The sequence below is a fragment of the Arachis hypogaea genome, chromosome 9 (assembly GCF_003086295.3).
Source record: "Arachis hypogaea cultivar Tifrunner chromosome 9, arahy.Tifrunner.gnm2.J5K5, whole genome shotgun sequence".
NCBI lineage: Eukaryota > Viridiplantae > Streptophyta > Magnoliopsida > Fabales > Fabaceae > Arachis > Arachis hypogaea.
The window spans coordinates 27,810,732-27,827,358 of record NC_092044.1 but is presented as its reverse complement, the minus strand read 5'-3'; the positions used below and the strand labels follow the sequence as shown (position 1 = coordinate 27,827,358).

Here is a 16,627-nt window from a genome sequence, read left to right as displayed (position 1 = left end):
GGGTCTTCTAGGCATATGACCGGAAAGTCAACATTATTCATCAAGCTTGATGAGTATGATGGAGGTTTTGTTACTTTCGGTGACAATGAAAAAGGAAAAATAGTGGCCATAGGTAAAGTGGGTAAGAATTTATCTTCTTTCATTAATGATGTTTTGCTTATTGATGGATTAAAGCACAATCTACTAAGCATTAGCCAATTGTGTGATCTTGGATATTTGGTTATCTTTAGAAAATTGGATTGCTTGGTTATTTGTAAAAAATTCGGTGATGTTTTGTTTGAAGCAAAAAGATGCAATAATGTTTATGGATTAACTCTAGAGGATTTAAAGGATAAAAAAGTAACTTGTTTTACCTCTCTTGAATCCGAAAAATGGCTTTGGCATAAAAAATTGGGACATGCTAGCATGTACCAAATTTCTAAGCTTGTTAAAAAGAATTTAGTTAGAGGAATTCCAAATATTAAATTTGATAAAGATATTACTTGCGATGCTTGTCAACTAGGCAAATAAGTAAAATCATCTTTTAAACCCAAGGATAGAATTTCCACTAAAAGGCCTTTGGAAATATTACATATTGATCTTTTTGGTCCTACTAGAACACAAATTTTGGGAGGAAAACATTATGGTTTGGTAGTGGTGGATGATTACTCTAGATTCGGTTGGGTTCTTTTCTTAGCTCACAAAAATGATGCATTCTATATTTTTCCTCTCTTTGCAAAAAGATCCAAAATGAAAAAAGATTGAAAATTGCCCACTTGAGAAGTGATCATGGAAAATAGTTTGAAAACCAAGATTTTAAAAATTTTTGTGATAAATTTGGAATAACACATAACTTTTCATGCCCAAGAACACCTCAACAAAATGGGGTTGTTGAAAGAAGGAATAGAAGCCTTCAAAAAATGACTAGGGCAATGCTTTGTGAAAATGATGTTCCAAAGTTTTTGTGGGCTGAAGCTGTAAACACAGCTTGTTATATTTTAAATAGAACCATTATTAGAAAAGTTTAAATAAAACCTCATATGAGCTTTGGAAAGGAACCCCACCTAATCTTAAGTATTTTCATATTTTTGGATGCAAATGTTTTGTACTTAACAATAAAGAAAATCTTGAAAAATTTGATCCAAAATCTTATGAAGGAATGTTTGTTGGATACTCCACCACTAGCAAAGCATTTAGGGTTTACCTCAAAGAACATAGAACAATTGAGGAACCCATACATGTGTCTTTTTGTGATTATAACTCTATTCCAAGTGTTGTGTTAGATAATGATGCAGGTAGTGAAACTGATGTGAACCATCAAGCCAATCAAGAAAATTCCAAATCTATCCAAACTGTTGAATCTATTTGTCTAGAAACTTCTCTTTAGAATGGAGGAGATATTTCTGTTTTGTCTCCTGAACAAGCCAGAGAATCCAGAACAGAGCTACCATCTGAAATTAGTCAAAGCAAAACCATTCCTCAAAGGCTACGTGAATGGAAATATTTGAAGGGTTACCCTCATGGATTCATGATTGGTGATCTTTCACAAGGCATAACCACTAGATCCTCAAGCAAAAAGCAAGTAGAACCAAGCAAAGTTGCTTTTTTGTCCCAATTAGAACCTCTCAATGTGAAGCAAGCTCTTGAAGATCCCTCGTGGGTTAAAGCCATAGAGAAAGAGCTAGCACAATTTGAAAAGAATGAGGTTTGAATTCTTGTACCAAACCCAATTGGTAAAAAGGTAACAGGTACAAAATGGATTTTCAAAAATAAATTGGGTGAGGATGGTAGTATTGTTCGTAACAAGGCTAGACTAGTGGCCCAAGGTTACGATCAAGAGGAAGGTATTGATTTTGATGAGTCATTTGCTCCGGTAGCAATAATGGAAGCAATTAGGTTGCTTCTAGCCTATGCTGCCCACAAGGATTTTGTTCCGAGGGTTACCTGAAACTGTAGGTCGATCTCGGTCGAGATCTTCTGTGTTGGTCGGAGCCGACGTGCCTGGCAGGTGTACAGCAGTCGGAACTGGTGTGTCCGACTTGTGAAACTGAGAGTGCTGCTGATCCTTTATCACCGAAGGATGGGGGGTACCTGCAAGGGACTCCGATACTTAAGTTAGCAAGGGTATTAAGCAGGTATTGAGTAGAATCAGAGTATGAGTTATACCTGGGTGCTCCAGTGTACTTATAATGGTGAGATGTGACCTTCTTTGGATAAGATAAGTTAGTTATCTTATCTTATCTTATCTTTTGTCGAGGTCAGCTTATCTTCCACGGAACCGTCCTTATCTCTATAGGCTTGGGCTGCCCTTGGATTGGGATCGTATTCCTTGAGTTGGGCCCTTCTTTAGGCTTTCCTGTCTATTTGGACCGAGTTCTTTGCGAAGAAGTCGGTCCGCTTGACCTAAAGAGGTCGGTCGCTTTGTCTGTAGAACATCCCGGGTCGGACAGCTCGACCCAGGGTATGAATAGTGTCTCTGCTTGAGCTCGGTCTTTTTTGTTGAGGTTGAGTCCTGGACTTCAGTCCTTCTTTGGTGAAGCCGAACTCAAGCATTTTGTTGATTCCTTTGTAGCAGCTTTTGAATGTAGAACGTTTCCTCTAAAGTGCGCGCTTTTATATCAGCGCTTTTTTCGGGAACGTGCAAGGGTTTAACTCTTAGCATTAATTATCCGTTTCCTTTTGTTTTTAATTTTGAAAACTTAGAAATAGTTTCTCTTCTTTTGCTTTTCCCTGTAACTTCTTCGCAACTTCTTTCTCTGCTCTCTTCGCTCTCTGTCTGGCGCTTGTGCTTCTACTTCCTTGCGTTGCAGCGTCGCTTGGCGATTTCTTGGGCAACTTTCATTCCTGCATTTTCGTTTTTCTTTCTCGAAGCTTCTTTCCTCTCCAGGTTAGTCCCATTTCGTGCTTTCTCTTTGTTTTTGGCTTTGTGATGAGGTTTTGATTTTGATCCTCCCTTTTTGAGAAAGTTTAGATCTTTCTGTTTCCATTGTGCCCTAGATTTGTTGAAATGTGCTTTCTGGGAGTTTCTCCATCTTCTGCATGATCCTTTTTGCTTTTGCTTGATGCTTTTAGGGCTTTGCATGTTCTTTGTTGTTTCTGTTCTGATACCGCTGTCCGCGTTTGTTCCTCGTTTTATTTGCTTTGTCTGATTCTGAAAAAGGTTGCATCTTTAATGGCCTCTGCTTGGCGTGTTTGATGTGGATGGTTTTTGCTGGTTTAGATTGTAAGGCAATGATTTTTATGACGTTTTGTGTTTTGCTATGATGGAAAATGCTTGCTGTTTGAAGCCTTCTTTTCTTGTTTTGAGAGGTACTGGGATGCGAGAAGTAGGTTTTTCCTAGAAACCTTGCTTTATTATTGCCTCCAAAGGATGCCCCAGGACTTTTATTTGAGTCTTGGGGTTTTCCTTTTCTGTGTGTCTGCCTGTATCATATTGAGTTGTTTTCTCCTTTGTCCGAGATGTTTTTAGTAACCCTATCTTCTTTTCTTACTTGTAGGATTAGTTGGCCTCATGTCTTCTCGCAATACCATTGTAGAGATGTCTTCCAGAGTTTCCGAGGGGATGTCCGATTGGCTGGACTCCCTTGTTTTGTTGTGTGTTTCTGTTGTGGATGCTGAATTTTGCACAGAGCTGAGGAAGCGCCATAGGATTTGTGGTAACAATGCCCGTGAGGAGGATTATGAGCTTGTTGCTCCTGATTCTGATGAGAGAGTTTGTTTTCCGACTTCCATTGAGAGGGAGCGTCCCTTCTTCTATGCCTATGAATACTTCTTCAGTCAGTTGAACTGCTTTCGAGACCAACCTGTTGTGGTTGTGTAATATTGCCCCATCCCAGCTTCACCCAAATTCCTGGGGTTTTATTAAAATTTTTTAGCTTCTTTGCCGAGAATTAGATGTAACACCATGGTGCATGAAATTGTGATCATCAATGGCGCCATCAACATGGTACGCACAATTGTAATCTCAACTCTCTATCACAACTTCGCACAACTAACCAGCAAGTGCACTGGGTCGTCCAAGTAATAAACCTTACACGAGTAAGGGTCGATCCCACGGAGATTGTTGGTATGAAGCAAGCTATGGTCATCTTGTAAATCTCAGTCAGGCGGATTCAAATGGTTATGAAGGATTGATAATTAAAAGATGAATAAAACATAAAATAAAGATAGAGATACTTATGTAATTCATTGGTGAGAATTTCAGATAAGCGTATGGAGATGCTTTGTCCCTTCCGTCTCTCTGCTTTCCTACTATCTTCATCCAATCCTTCTTACTCCTTTCCATGGCAAGCTGTATGTAGGGTTTCACCATTGTCAATGGCTACCTCCCATCCTCTCAGTGAAAATGTTCAATGCGCTCTGTCACAGCACGGCTATTCAGCTGTCGGTTCTCGATCATGTCGGAATAGAATCCAGTGATTCTTTTGCGTCTATCACTAACGCCCCACAATCTCGAGTTTGAAGCTCGTCACAATCATTCAATCCTTGAATCCTACTCAGAATACCACAGAAAAGGTTTAGACCTTCTGGATTCTCTTGAAAGCCGCCATCAATTCTAGCTTATACCACGAAGATTCCGATTAAGGGATCCAAGAGATATCCACTCAATCTAAGGTAGAACGGAGGTGGTTGTCAGGCACACGTTATAGGTGAGAATGATGATGAGTGTCACGGATCATCACATTCATCAAGTTGAGGGACAAGTGATATCTTAGAACAAGAATAAGGCGAATTGAATAGAAGAACAATAGTAATTGCATTAATACTCGAGGTACAGCAGAGCTCCACACCTTAATCTATGGTGTGTAGAAACTCCACCGTTGAAAATACATAAGAACAAGGTCTAGACATGGCCGTGAGGCCAGCCCCATGATCTAAGATAGCATAAGACTACTCAAAGATAGCTACCCCAATGAAAATACAATAGTAAAAGGTCCTATTTGTAGAGAACTAGTAGCCTAGGATTTACAAAGATGAGTAAATTACATAAAAATCCACTTCCGGGCCCACTTGGTGTGTGCTTGGGCTGAGCATTGAAGCATTTTCGTGTAGAGACTTCTATTGGAGTTAAACGCCAGCTTTTGGGCCAGTTTGGGCGTTTAACTCCCATTCTTGTGCCAGTTCTGGCGTTTTACGCCAGAATTCTTGAGCTGACTTAGAACGCCTGTTTGGGCCATCAAATCTCGAGAAAAGTAATAACTATTATACATTGTTGGAAAGCCCAGGATGCCTACTTTCCAACGTAATTGATAGCGCGCCAATTGGGCTTCTGTAGCTCTAGAAAATCCACTTTGAGTGCAGGGAGGTTAGAATCTAACAGCATCTGCAGTCCTTTTCAGCCTCTGAATCAGATTTTTGCTTAGGTCCCTCAATTTCAACCAGAAAATACCTGAAATCACAGAAAAACACACAAACTCATAGTAAAGTCCAGAAAAGTGAATTTTAACTAAAAACTAATAAAAATATAATAAAAACTAACTAAAACATACTAAAAACATACTAAAAACAATGCCAAAAAGCGTATAAATTATCCGCTCATCACAACACCAAACTTAAATTGTTGCTGGTCCCCAAGCAACTGAAAATCAAATAAGATAAAAAGAAGAGAATATGCAATAAACTCCAAAAACATCTACGAAGATCAGTATTAATTAGATGAGCGGGGCTTTAGCTTTTTGCCTTTGAATAGTTTTGGCATCTCACTTTATCCTTTGAAATTCAGAATGATCGGCTTCTCTAGGAACTCAGAATCCAGATAGTGTTATTGATTCTCCTAGTTAAGTATGATGATTCTTGAACACAGCTACTTTTTGAGTCTTGGCCGTGGCCCAAAGCACTCTGTCTTCCAGTATTACCACCGGATACATACATGCCATAGACACATAACTGGGTGAACCTTTTCAGATTGTGACTCAGCTTTGCTAGAGTCCCCAATTAGAGGTGTCCAGGGTTCTTAAGCACACTCTTTTTGCCTTTTTTTCCTTTCAGGTTCAGGGTCAGCCTCAACAAGAATGCTTTTGTCTTTGCTCCTACTCATATGAAAGAGAAGAGAACAAGAAAATATGGAATCCTCTATGTCACAGTATAGAGATTCCTTGAGGTGTCAGAGGAAAAGAAAAATAGAAGGAAGAGGTAGAAGAATTCGAACTTAGAAAGATAGAGTTCGAATTATGCATTGAGGAGGAGTGTTAGTCCAAAAGTAGAAGGATGTGAGAAGAGGGGAAGAAATTTTTGAAAATAAATTAAAAAGATTTTAAAAACATTTTGAAAATTGATTGATGATTTTCGAAAACTAAGATTGAGAAAGAAATAAAGTGATTTTTGAAAAAAGATTTTGAAATTAGAAATCAAAAAGATATGATTGAAAACTATTTTGAAAAAGATGTGATTAAAAAGATATGATTGAAAAGTTATGGTTTTAAAAAGATATGATTGAAAAATAATTTAAAAAGATTTGATTTTTAAAATTAATGATTTGGCTAACAAGAAAGGATATGATTCAAACATTAAACCTTGCTCAACAGAAAAGGCAACATACTTGAAATGTTGAATCAAATCATTAATTGTTAGCAAGTAATTTTGAAAAATGGAAAGAAATTGATTTTGAAAATATATGATTGAAAAGATATGATTTGAAAAAGATTTGATTTTGAAAAATTATGAAAACTTGAAAAAAAATTGCATTAAAAACAAAATCTTCCCTCTTGTGCCATCCTGGCGTTAAACGCCCAGAATGGTATCCATTCTGGCATTTAACGCCCAAAATGCTACCCTTTTGGGCGTTAAACGCCCAGCCAGGCACCCTGGCCGGCGTTTAAACGCCAGTTTTCCTTCCTCACTGGGTATTTTGAATGTGCAGCTTTTTCTGTTGATTCCTCTGCTGAATGTTCTCAATCTTCAATTCTCTGTATTATTGACTTGAAAAGACACAAATAAATTTTTTTTTTGGATTTTTAATAATGAGGAATAATCAAAATGCAACTAAGATCAAATAAACAATGCATGCAAGACACCAAACTTAGAAGTTTGTATACTACTGACACTAACAAATTGAGAATGCATATGAGAAACAACAAAACACACAAAACAAGAGAATTTAAAGATCAGAATAAGGAAATCATCAAGAACAATGATGAGCGGATAATTTGTACGCTTTTTGGCATTGTTTTTAGTATGTTTTTAGTATGTTTTAGTTGGTTTTTAGTATATTTTTATTAGTTTTTAGTTAAAATTCATTTTTCTGGACTTTACTATGAGTTTGTGTGTTTTTCTGTGATTTCAGGTATTTTCTGGCTGAAATTGAGGGACTTGAACAAAAATCTAATTCAGAGACTAAAAAGGACTGCAGATGCTGTTGGATTCTGACCTCCCTGCACTCAAAGTGGATTTTCTAAAGCTGCAGAGGCCCAATTGGCGCGCTCTCAACGGCGTTGGAAAGTAGACATCATGGGCTTTCCAGCAATGTATAATAGTCCATACTTTGCCCGAGATTTGATGGCCCAAACCAGCGTTCCAAATCAGCTCAAGAATGCCCGGCGTTAAACGCCGGAACTGGCACAAGAATGGGAGTTAAACGCCCAAACTGGCACAAAAGCTGGCGTTTAACTCCAAGAGAAGTCTCTACACGAAAATGCTTCAATGCTCAGCCCAAACACACACCAAGTGGGCCCGGAAGTGGATTTTTATGTCATTTACTCATCTTTGTAAACCTTAGGCTACTAGTTCTCTATAAATAGGACCTTTTACTATTGTATTCTGATCTGGGTAGCTATCTTTATTCTTATGCTATCTTAGATCATTGGGGGGCTGGCCTCACAGCCATGCCTAGACCTTGTTCTTATGTATTTTCAACGGTGGAGTTTCTACACACCATAGATTAAGGTGTGGAGCTCTGCTGTACCTTGAGTAATTAATGCAATTACTATTGTTCTTCTATTTAATTCAGCTTATTCTTGTTCTAAGATATTCATGTGCACCCAAGAACATGATGAATGTGATGATTATATGACACTCATCATCATTCTCACTTATGAACGAGTGCCTGACAACCACTTCTGTTCTACAAGCAAACAAGGCTTGAATGTTTATCTCTTGGATCCCTTAATCGGAATCTTCGTGGTATAAGCTAGAATTGATGGCGGCATTCGAGAGAATCCGGAAGGTCTAAACCTTGTCTGTGGTATTCTGAGTAGGATTCAATGATTGAATGACTGTGACGAGCTTCAAACTCCTGAAGGCTGGGCGTTAGTGACAGACGCAAAAGAATCACTGGATTCTATTCCAACCTGATTGAGAACCGACAGATGATTAGCCGTGCCGTGACAGGGTGCGTTGAACATTTTCACTGAGAGGATGGGAGGTAGCCACTGACAATGGTGAAACCCTACATACAGCTTGCCATGGAGAGGAGTAAGAAGGATTGGATGAAGACAGTAGGAAAGCAGAGAGACGGAAGGGACAAAGCATCTCCATACGCTTATCTGAAATTCTCACCAATGAATTACATAAGTATCTCTATCTTTATCTTTATGTTTTATTCATACATCATCCATAACCATTTGAGTTTGCTTGACTAAGATTTACAAGGTGACCATAGCTTGCTTCATACCAACAATCTCTGTGGGATCGACCCTTACTCGCGTAAGGTTTATTACTTGGACGACCCGGTACACTTGCTGGTTAGTTGTGTGGAGTTGTGATAAAGAGTTGAGATTACAATTGTGCGTACCATGTTGATGGCGCCATTGATGATCACAATTTCGTGCACCATGTTTTTGGCGCCGTTGCCGGGGATTGTTCGAGTTTTCGGCAAGCTTTTGGTCCGGTAACATCAGTGCCAAATTTCTGATCCGGCAACAGGACCAAGTTTTTGGCGCCGTTGCCGGGGATTGTTTGAGTTTGGACAACTGACGGTTCATCTTGTTGCTTAGATTAAGCATTTTTTTCAGAGTTCTTAAGAATGAATTCTAGTGTTTCAAGGTGATGTTCTTATCATCACCAAAGCTGATTGATTCTCATCAATTTAGCTCTTGAATGCAATGTCCTGCTAAAGTTTGGCTAGCCATGTCTAATTCCTTTAGACTGAAGCTTTAGACTAACATTGTATGATTCCTAGAATTCTCATTAAGAATTTTGATATCTTTATTTCCTTTTCCACTTAATTTTCGAAAAAAACCAAAAAAATTTACAAAATCATAAAAAAACTAAAAATATTTTAGTCTAGAGTCTCATGTTAAGTTTGGTATCAATTGCATGTTTCTGTTCTTCTTGCATTCATGCATGTGTCTTCATTAATCTTCAAGTTGTTCTTGATGATTTCATTGCTCTGATCTTTGAATTCTATTGACTTGAGTATTTTGTTGTTTCTCATATGCATTATCATTTTGTTAGTGTCAATAGTATACAAACTTCTAAGTTTGGTGTCTTGCATGCATTATTATTTGATTTTAGTTGCATTTTGATTATTCCTAATTATTAAAAATCCAAAAATATTTTTAGTTTGTGTCTTTTCAAGTCAATAATACAGAGGATTGAAGATTCAGAACATTCAGCAGAGGAATTATACAGAAAAAGCTGGGCGTTCAAAACGCCCAGTAAGGAAGGCAAACTGGCGTTTAAACGCCAGCCAGAGTGCCTGGCTGGGCGTTTAACGCCCAAAAGGGTAGTAGTTTGGGCGTTAAACACCAGAATGTGCACCATTCTGGGCGTTTAACACCAGGATGGCACAAGAGGGAAGATTCTGCTTTTAATTCAAATTTTTTTCAGGTTTTCAAAATTTTTCAAAATCAAATCTTTTTCAAATCATATCTTTTCAATAAAATCGTTTTCAAAATCAATTTCTTTCCATTTTCAAAAATACTTGCTATCAATTAATGATTTGATTCAACATTTCAAGTATGTTGCCTTTTCTATTGAGAAAGGTTTAATGTCTGAATCATATCTTTTCTTGTTAGCCAAGTCATTAATTTTGAAAATCAAATCTTTTTAAATTGTTTTCAAATCATATTTTCTCAATCACATCTTTTTAAAACCATAACTTTTCAATCATATCTTTTTAATCACATCTTTTTCAAAATACTTTTCAATCATATCTTTTTACTTTCTAATTTCAAAATCTTTTTCAAAAATCACTTGATTTCTTTTCCACTCTTGGTTTTCGAAAATCAATTAGTGTTTTTCAAAATGTTTTTAAAATCTTTTACTTAATTTTCGAAAATTTCTTCCCTTCTTCTCACATCCTTCAATTTATGGACTAACACTACTCCTTAATGCACAATTCGAACTCCATCTCCTTTGATAAGTTCGAATTTTCTACCTCTCCTTCTATTTTTCTTTTCCTCTGACACCTCAAGGAATCTCTATACTGTGACATAGAGGACTCCATATTTTCTTGTTCTCTTCTCTTTCATATGAGTAGGAGCAAGGACAAAAGCATTCTTGTTGAGGATGACCCTGAACCTGAAAGGACCTTGAAGCGAAAGCTAAGAGAAGCTAAGGCACAACTCTCTGTAGAGGACCTAACAGAAATCTTCAAACAAGAAGAACCCATGGCAGCCGAAAACAACAACAATGCCAACAATGCAAGGAAGATGCTGGGTGACTTTACTGCACCTACTCCCGACTTCTATGGGAGAAGCATCTCTATCCCTGCCATTGGAGCAAACAACTTTGAGCTTAAGCCTCAATTAGTTTCTCTGATGCAACAGAATTGCAAGTTCCATGGACTTCCATTGGAAGATCCTCATCAGTTTTTAGCTGAGTTCTTGCAAATCTGTAACACTGTCAAGACCAATGGGGTTGACCCTGAGGTCTACAGACTTATGCTATTCCCTTTTGCTGTAAGAGACAGAGCTAGGACATGGTTGGACTCACAACCTAAAGAAAGCCTGAACTCTTGGGAAAAGCTAGTCAATGCCTTTTTGGCAACGTTCTTTCCACCTCAAAAATTGAGTAAGCTTAGAGTGGAAGTCCAAACTTTCAGACAGAAGGAAGGAGAATCCCTCTATGAAGCTTGGGAAAGATACAAACAATTGGTCAGAAAGTGTCCCTCTGATATGCTTTCTGAATGGAGAATCATAGGTATTTTCTATGATGGTCTGTCTGAACTGTCCAAGATGCCTTTGGATAGCTCTGCTGGAGGATCTCTTCATCTGAAGAAGACGCCTACAGAAGCTCAAGAGCTGATTGAAATGGTTGCAAATAACCAATTCATGTACACTTCTGAAAGGAATCCTGTGAACAATGGGACAAATCAGAAGAAAGGAGTTCTTGAGATTGATACTCTGAATGCCATATTGGCTCAGAACAAAATATTGACTCAGCAAGTCAATTTGATTTCTCAAAGTCTGTCTGGAATGCAAGCTGCACCAGGCAGTACTAAGGACGCTTCATCTGAAGAAGAAGCTTATGATCCTGAGAACCCTTCAATGGAAGAGGTGAATTACATGGGAGAACCCTATGGAAACACCTATAATCCTTCATGGAGAAATCATCCAAATCTTTCATGGAAGGATCAATAGAGACCTCAACAAGGTTTCAACAATAGAAATGGTGGAAGAAACAGGTTTAGCAATGGCAAGCCTTTTCCATCATCTTCTAAGCAACAGACAGAGAATTCTAAGCAGAACCACTCTGACTTAGCAACCATGGTCTTTGATCTAATCAAAACCACTCAAAGTTTTATGACTGAAACAAGGTCCTCCATTAGGAATTTGGTGGCACAAGTGGGACAGCTGAGCAAGAAAATTACTGAACTCCCTCCCAGTACTCTTCCAAGCAATACAGAAGAGAATCCGAAAGGAGAATGTAAGGCCATCAACATGGCCGAACTAGGAGAGGAGAAAGAAGCAGTGAACGCCACTGAGGAAGACCTCAATGGATGTCCACTGGCCTCAAATGAGTTCCCTAATGAGGAACCATGGGAATCCGAGGCTCCCACTGAGACCATAGAGATTCCATTGGATTTACTTCTGCCATTCATGAGCTCTGATGAGTATTCTTCCTCTGAAGAGGATGAGTATGTCACTGAAGAGCAAGTTGCTAAATACCTTGGAGCAATCATGAAGCTAAATGACAAGTTATTTGGTAATGAGACTTGGGAGGACAAACCTCCTTTGCTCACTAAAGAACTGGATGACTTGTCTAGGCAGAGATTACCTCAAAAGAGACAAGATCCTGGGAAGTTTTCAATACCTTGTACCATAAGCACCATGACCTGTAAGAAGGCTCTGTGTGACTTAGGGTCAAGTGTAAACCTCATGCCTCTCTCTGTAATGGAGAAGCTAGGGATCTTTGAGGTGCAAGCTGCAAAAATCTCACTAGAGATGGCATACAATTCAAGAAAATAAGCTTATGGACTTGTAGAGGATGTTCTGGTAAAAGTTGAAGACCATTACATCCCTGCTGATTTCATAGTCCTAGAGACTGGGAAGTGCATGGATGAATTCATCATCCGAGACAGACCCTTCCTAGCCACAGCAAAGGCTGTGATTGATGTGGACAGAGGAGAATTGATCATTCAAGTGAATGAAGAATCCCTTGTGTTTAAGGCTCAAGGATCTCCCTCTGTCACCATGGAGAGGAAGCATGAAGAGCTTCTCTCAAAACAGAGTCAAACAGAGCCCCCACAGTCAAACTCGAAGTTTGGTGTTGGGAGGCCACAACCAATTTCTAAGTTTGGTGTTGAACCCCCACATTCAAACTCTAAGTTTGGTGTTGGGAGGTTCCAACATTGCTTTGAGCATCTGTGAGGCTCCATGAGAGCCCACTGTCAAGCTAATGACATTAAAGAAGCGCTTGTTGGGAGGCAACCCAATCTTATTATATTTATCTATTCTCTTTTGTTATTTTATATTTTCTGTAGGTTGATGATCATGAGAAGTCACAAAATCAATTGAAAAAGCAAAAATAGAATGAAAAACAGAAAGAAAAATAGCACACCCTGGAGGAAGATCTTGCTGGCGTTTAAACGCCAGTAAGGGTAGCAATTGGGCGTTTAACGCCCAGTCTGGCACCATTCTGGGCGTTTAACGCCAGAAAGGGGCACCAGACTGGCGTTAAACGCTAGAGAAGGGCAAGAACTTGGCGTTAAACGCCAGAAATGGGCACCAGCCCGGCGTTTAACGCCAGAATTGGCACATGGAGCATTTTTGCTCGCCACTTGGTGCAGGGATGAATTTTTCTTGACACCTCAGGATCTGTGGACCCCACAGGATCCCCACCTACCCCACCACTCTCTCTCTTCTTCACCCATTCACCAATCACCTCAACACCTCTTCCCCAAAAACCCTTCACCTATCAAATCCCATCTTTCTCTTCACCACTCACATCCATCCTTCATAAAACCCCACCTACCTCACCATTCAAATTCAAACCACTTTCCCTCCCAAACCCACCCTCCCATAACCGAACCCTAACCCTCTCCCCACCCCTATATAAACCCATCTTCACTCTTTCATTTTCACACACCCTAAACACTACTTCTCCCCCTTTGGCCGAACCACAAAGCCTCCTCCATCTCCTTCATTTCTTCTTCATCTACTCTCTTCTTTTCTCTTTTGCTCGAGGACGAGCAAACCTTTTAAGTTTGGTGTGGTAAAAGCATTGCTTTTTGTTTTTCCATAACCATTTATGGCATCCAAGGCCGGAGAAACCTCTAGAAAGAGGAAAGAGAAGGCAAAATCTTCCACCTCCGAGTCATGGGAGATGGAGAGATTCATCTCAAGGGTGCATCAAGACCACTTCTATGAAGTTGTGGCCTTGAAGAAGGTGATCCCCGAGGTCCCTTTCAAACTCAAAAAGAGTGAATATCCGGAGATCCGACATGAGATCCGAAGAAGAGGTTGGGAAGTTCTTACCAACCCCATTCAACAAGTCGGAATCTTAATGGTTCAAGAGTTCTATGCCAATGCATGGATCACCAAGAACCATGATCAAAGTGTGAACCCGGACCCAAAGAATTGGCTTACAATGGTTCGGGGGAAATACTTGGATTTTAGTCCGGAAAATGTAAGGTTGGCATTCAACTTGCCCATGATGCAAGGAGATGAACATCCTTACACTAGAAGGGTCAACTTTAATCAAAGGTTGGACCAAGTCCTCACAGTCATTTGTGAAGAGGGCGCCCAATGGAAGAGAGATTCAAGAGGAAAGCCGGTTCAATTGAGAAGGCATGACCTCAAGCCTGTGGCTAGGGGATGGTTGGAGTTTATCCAACGCTCAATCATTCCCACTAGCAACCGGTCCGAAGTTACTTTAGACCGGGCTATCATGATTCCTAGCATCATGATTGGAGAAGAAATAGAAGTTCATGAGGTTATATCCCAAGAACTTTATAAGGTGGCGGACAAGTCCTCTACCTTGGCAAGGTTAGCCTTTCCTCATCTCATTTGTCACCTCTGTTATTCAGTTGGAATTGACATAGAGGGAGACATCCCCATTGATGAGGACAAACCCATCACTAAGAAAAGGATGGAGCAAACAAGAGACCCCTCTCATCATCAAATCCCTGAGATGCCTCAAGGGATGCACTTTCCTCCACAAAACTATTGGGAGCAACTGAACACCTCCCTAAGAGAATTGAGTTCCAACATGGGACAACTAAGGGTGGAGCACCAAGAACACTCCATTCTCCTCCATGAAATTAGAGAAGATCAAAGAATCATGAGGGAGGAGCAACAAAGACAAGGAAGAGACATTGAGGAGCTCAAGCACTCCATAAGATCTTCAAGAGGAAGAACAAGCCGCCATCACTAAGGTGGACCCATTCTTTAATTTCCCTTGTTCTTTAGTTTCCTGTTTTTCGAAAATTATGCTTATGTTTATCTATGTTTGTGTCTTGTGATCATTAGTGTCTTAGTGTCTATGCCTTAAAGTTATGAATGTCCTATGAATCCATCACCTTTCTTAAATGAAAAATGTTCTTAATTGAAAAAGAGAAGAATTGCATGAATTTTAAATTTTATAACAGATTAATTATTTTGATGTGGTGGCAATACTTTTGTTTTCTGAATGTATGCTTAAACAGTGCATATGTCTTTTGAATTTGTTGTTCATGAATGTTGACTCTTGAAAGAATGATGAAAAAGGAGACATATTACTGAGGATCTGAAAAATCATAAAAATGATTCTTGAAGCAAGAAAAAGCAGTGAATACAAAAAAAGGGAGAAAAGAAAAACGGAAAAAAAAGAGAAAAACGAAAAAAAAGAGAGAAAAGAAAAAAAATAAAGTTGTGATCCAAGGCAAAAAGAGTGTGCTTAAGAACCTTGGACACCTCTAATTGGGGACTCTAGCAAAGCTGAGTCACAATCTGAAAAGGTTCACCCAATTATGTGTCTGTGGCATGTATGTATCCGGTGGTAATACTGGAAGACAGAGTGCTTTGGGCCACGGCCAAGACTCATAAAGTAGCTGTGTTCAAGAATCATCATACTTAACTAGGAGAATCAATAACACTATCTGGATTCTGAGTTCTTAAAGAAGTCAATCATTCTGAATTTCAAAGGATAGAGTGAGATGCCAAAACTGTTCAGAGGCAAAAAGCTAAAGGCCCCGCTCATCTAATTAATACTGATCTTCATAGATGTTTTTGGAATTCATTGTATATTCTCTTCTTTTTATCTTATTTTATTTTCAGTTGCTTGAGGACAAGCAACAATTTAAGTTTGGTGTTGTGATGAGCGGATAATTTGTACGCTTTTTGGCATTGTTTTTAGGATGTTTTTAGTATGTTTTTAGTATATTTTTATTATTTTTTAGTTAAAATTCACTTTTCTGGACTTTACTATGAGTTTGTGTGTTTTTCTGTGATTTCAGGTATTTTCTGGCTGAAATTGAGGGACTTGAGCAAAAATCTAATTCAGAGACTAAAAAGGACTGCAGATGCTGTTGGATTCTGACCTCCCTGCACTCGAAGTGGATTTTCTGGAGCTATAGAAGCCCAATTGGCGCGCTCTCAACGGCGTTGGAAATTAGACATCCTAGGCTTTCCAGGAACGTATAATAGTCCATACTTTACTCGAGATTTGATGGCCCAAATCGGCGTTCCAAATCAGCTCAAGAATGCCCGGCGTTAAACGCCGGAACTGGCACAAGAATGGGAGTTAGACGCCCAAACTGGCACAAAAGCTGGCGTTTAACTCCAAGAGAAGTCTCTACACGAAAATGCTTCAATGTTTAGCCCAAGCACACACCAAGTGGGCCCGGAAGTGGATTTTTATGTCATTTACTCATCTTTGTAAACCTTAGGCTACTAGTTCTCTATAAATAGGACCTTTTACTATTGTATTCTGATCTGGGTAGCTATCTTTATTCTTATGCTATCTTAGATCATTGGGGGACTGGCCTCACGGCCATGCCTAGATCTTGTTCTTATGTATTTTCAACGGTGGAGTTTCTACACACCATAGATTAAGGTGTGGAGCTCTGCTGTACCTCGAGTATTAATGCAATTACTATTATTCTTCTATTGAATTCGACTTATTCTTGTTCTAAGATATTCATGTGCACCCAAGAACATGATGAATGTGATGATTATGTGACACTCATCATCATTCTCACTTATGAAAGAGTGCCTGACAACCACTTCTGTTCTACAAGCAAACAAGGCTTGAATGTTTATCTCTTGGATCCCTTAATCGGAATCTTCGT

The 16,627-nt window shown here is 39.1% G+C and overlaps 1 non-coding gene across 1 annotated transcript; it reads right to left on the bottom strand.

Annotated features, from left to right (window-relative positions):
* Positions 1-10,931: 10,931 nt before the first annotated feature.
* Positions 10,932-11,039, bottom strand: LOC112713384 (small nucleolar RNA R71). The gene has a single exon (XR_003158356.1). It is a non-coding gene; the product is annotated as a small nucleolar RNA R71 (small nucleolar RNA).
* Positions 11,040-16,627: the final 5,588 nt, after the last annotated feature.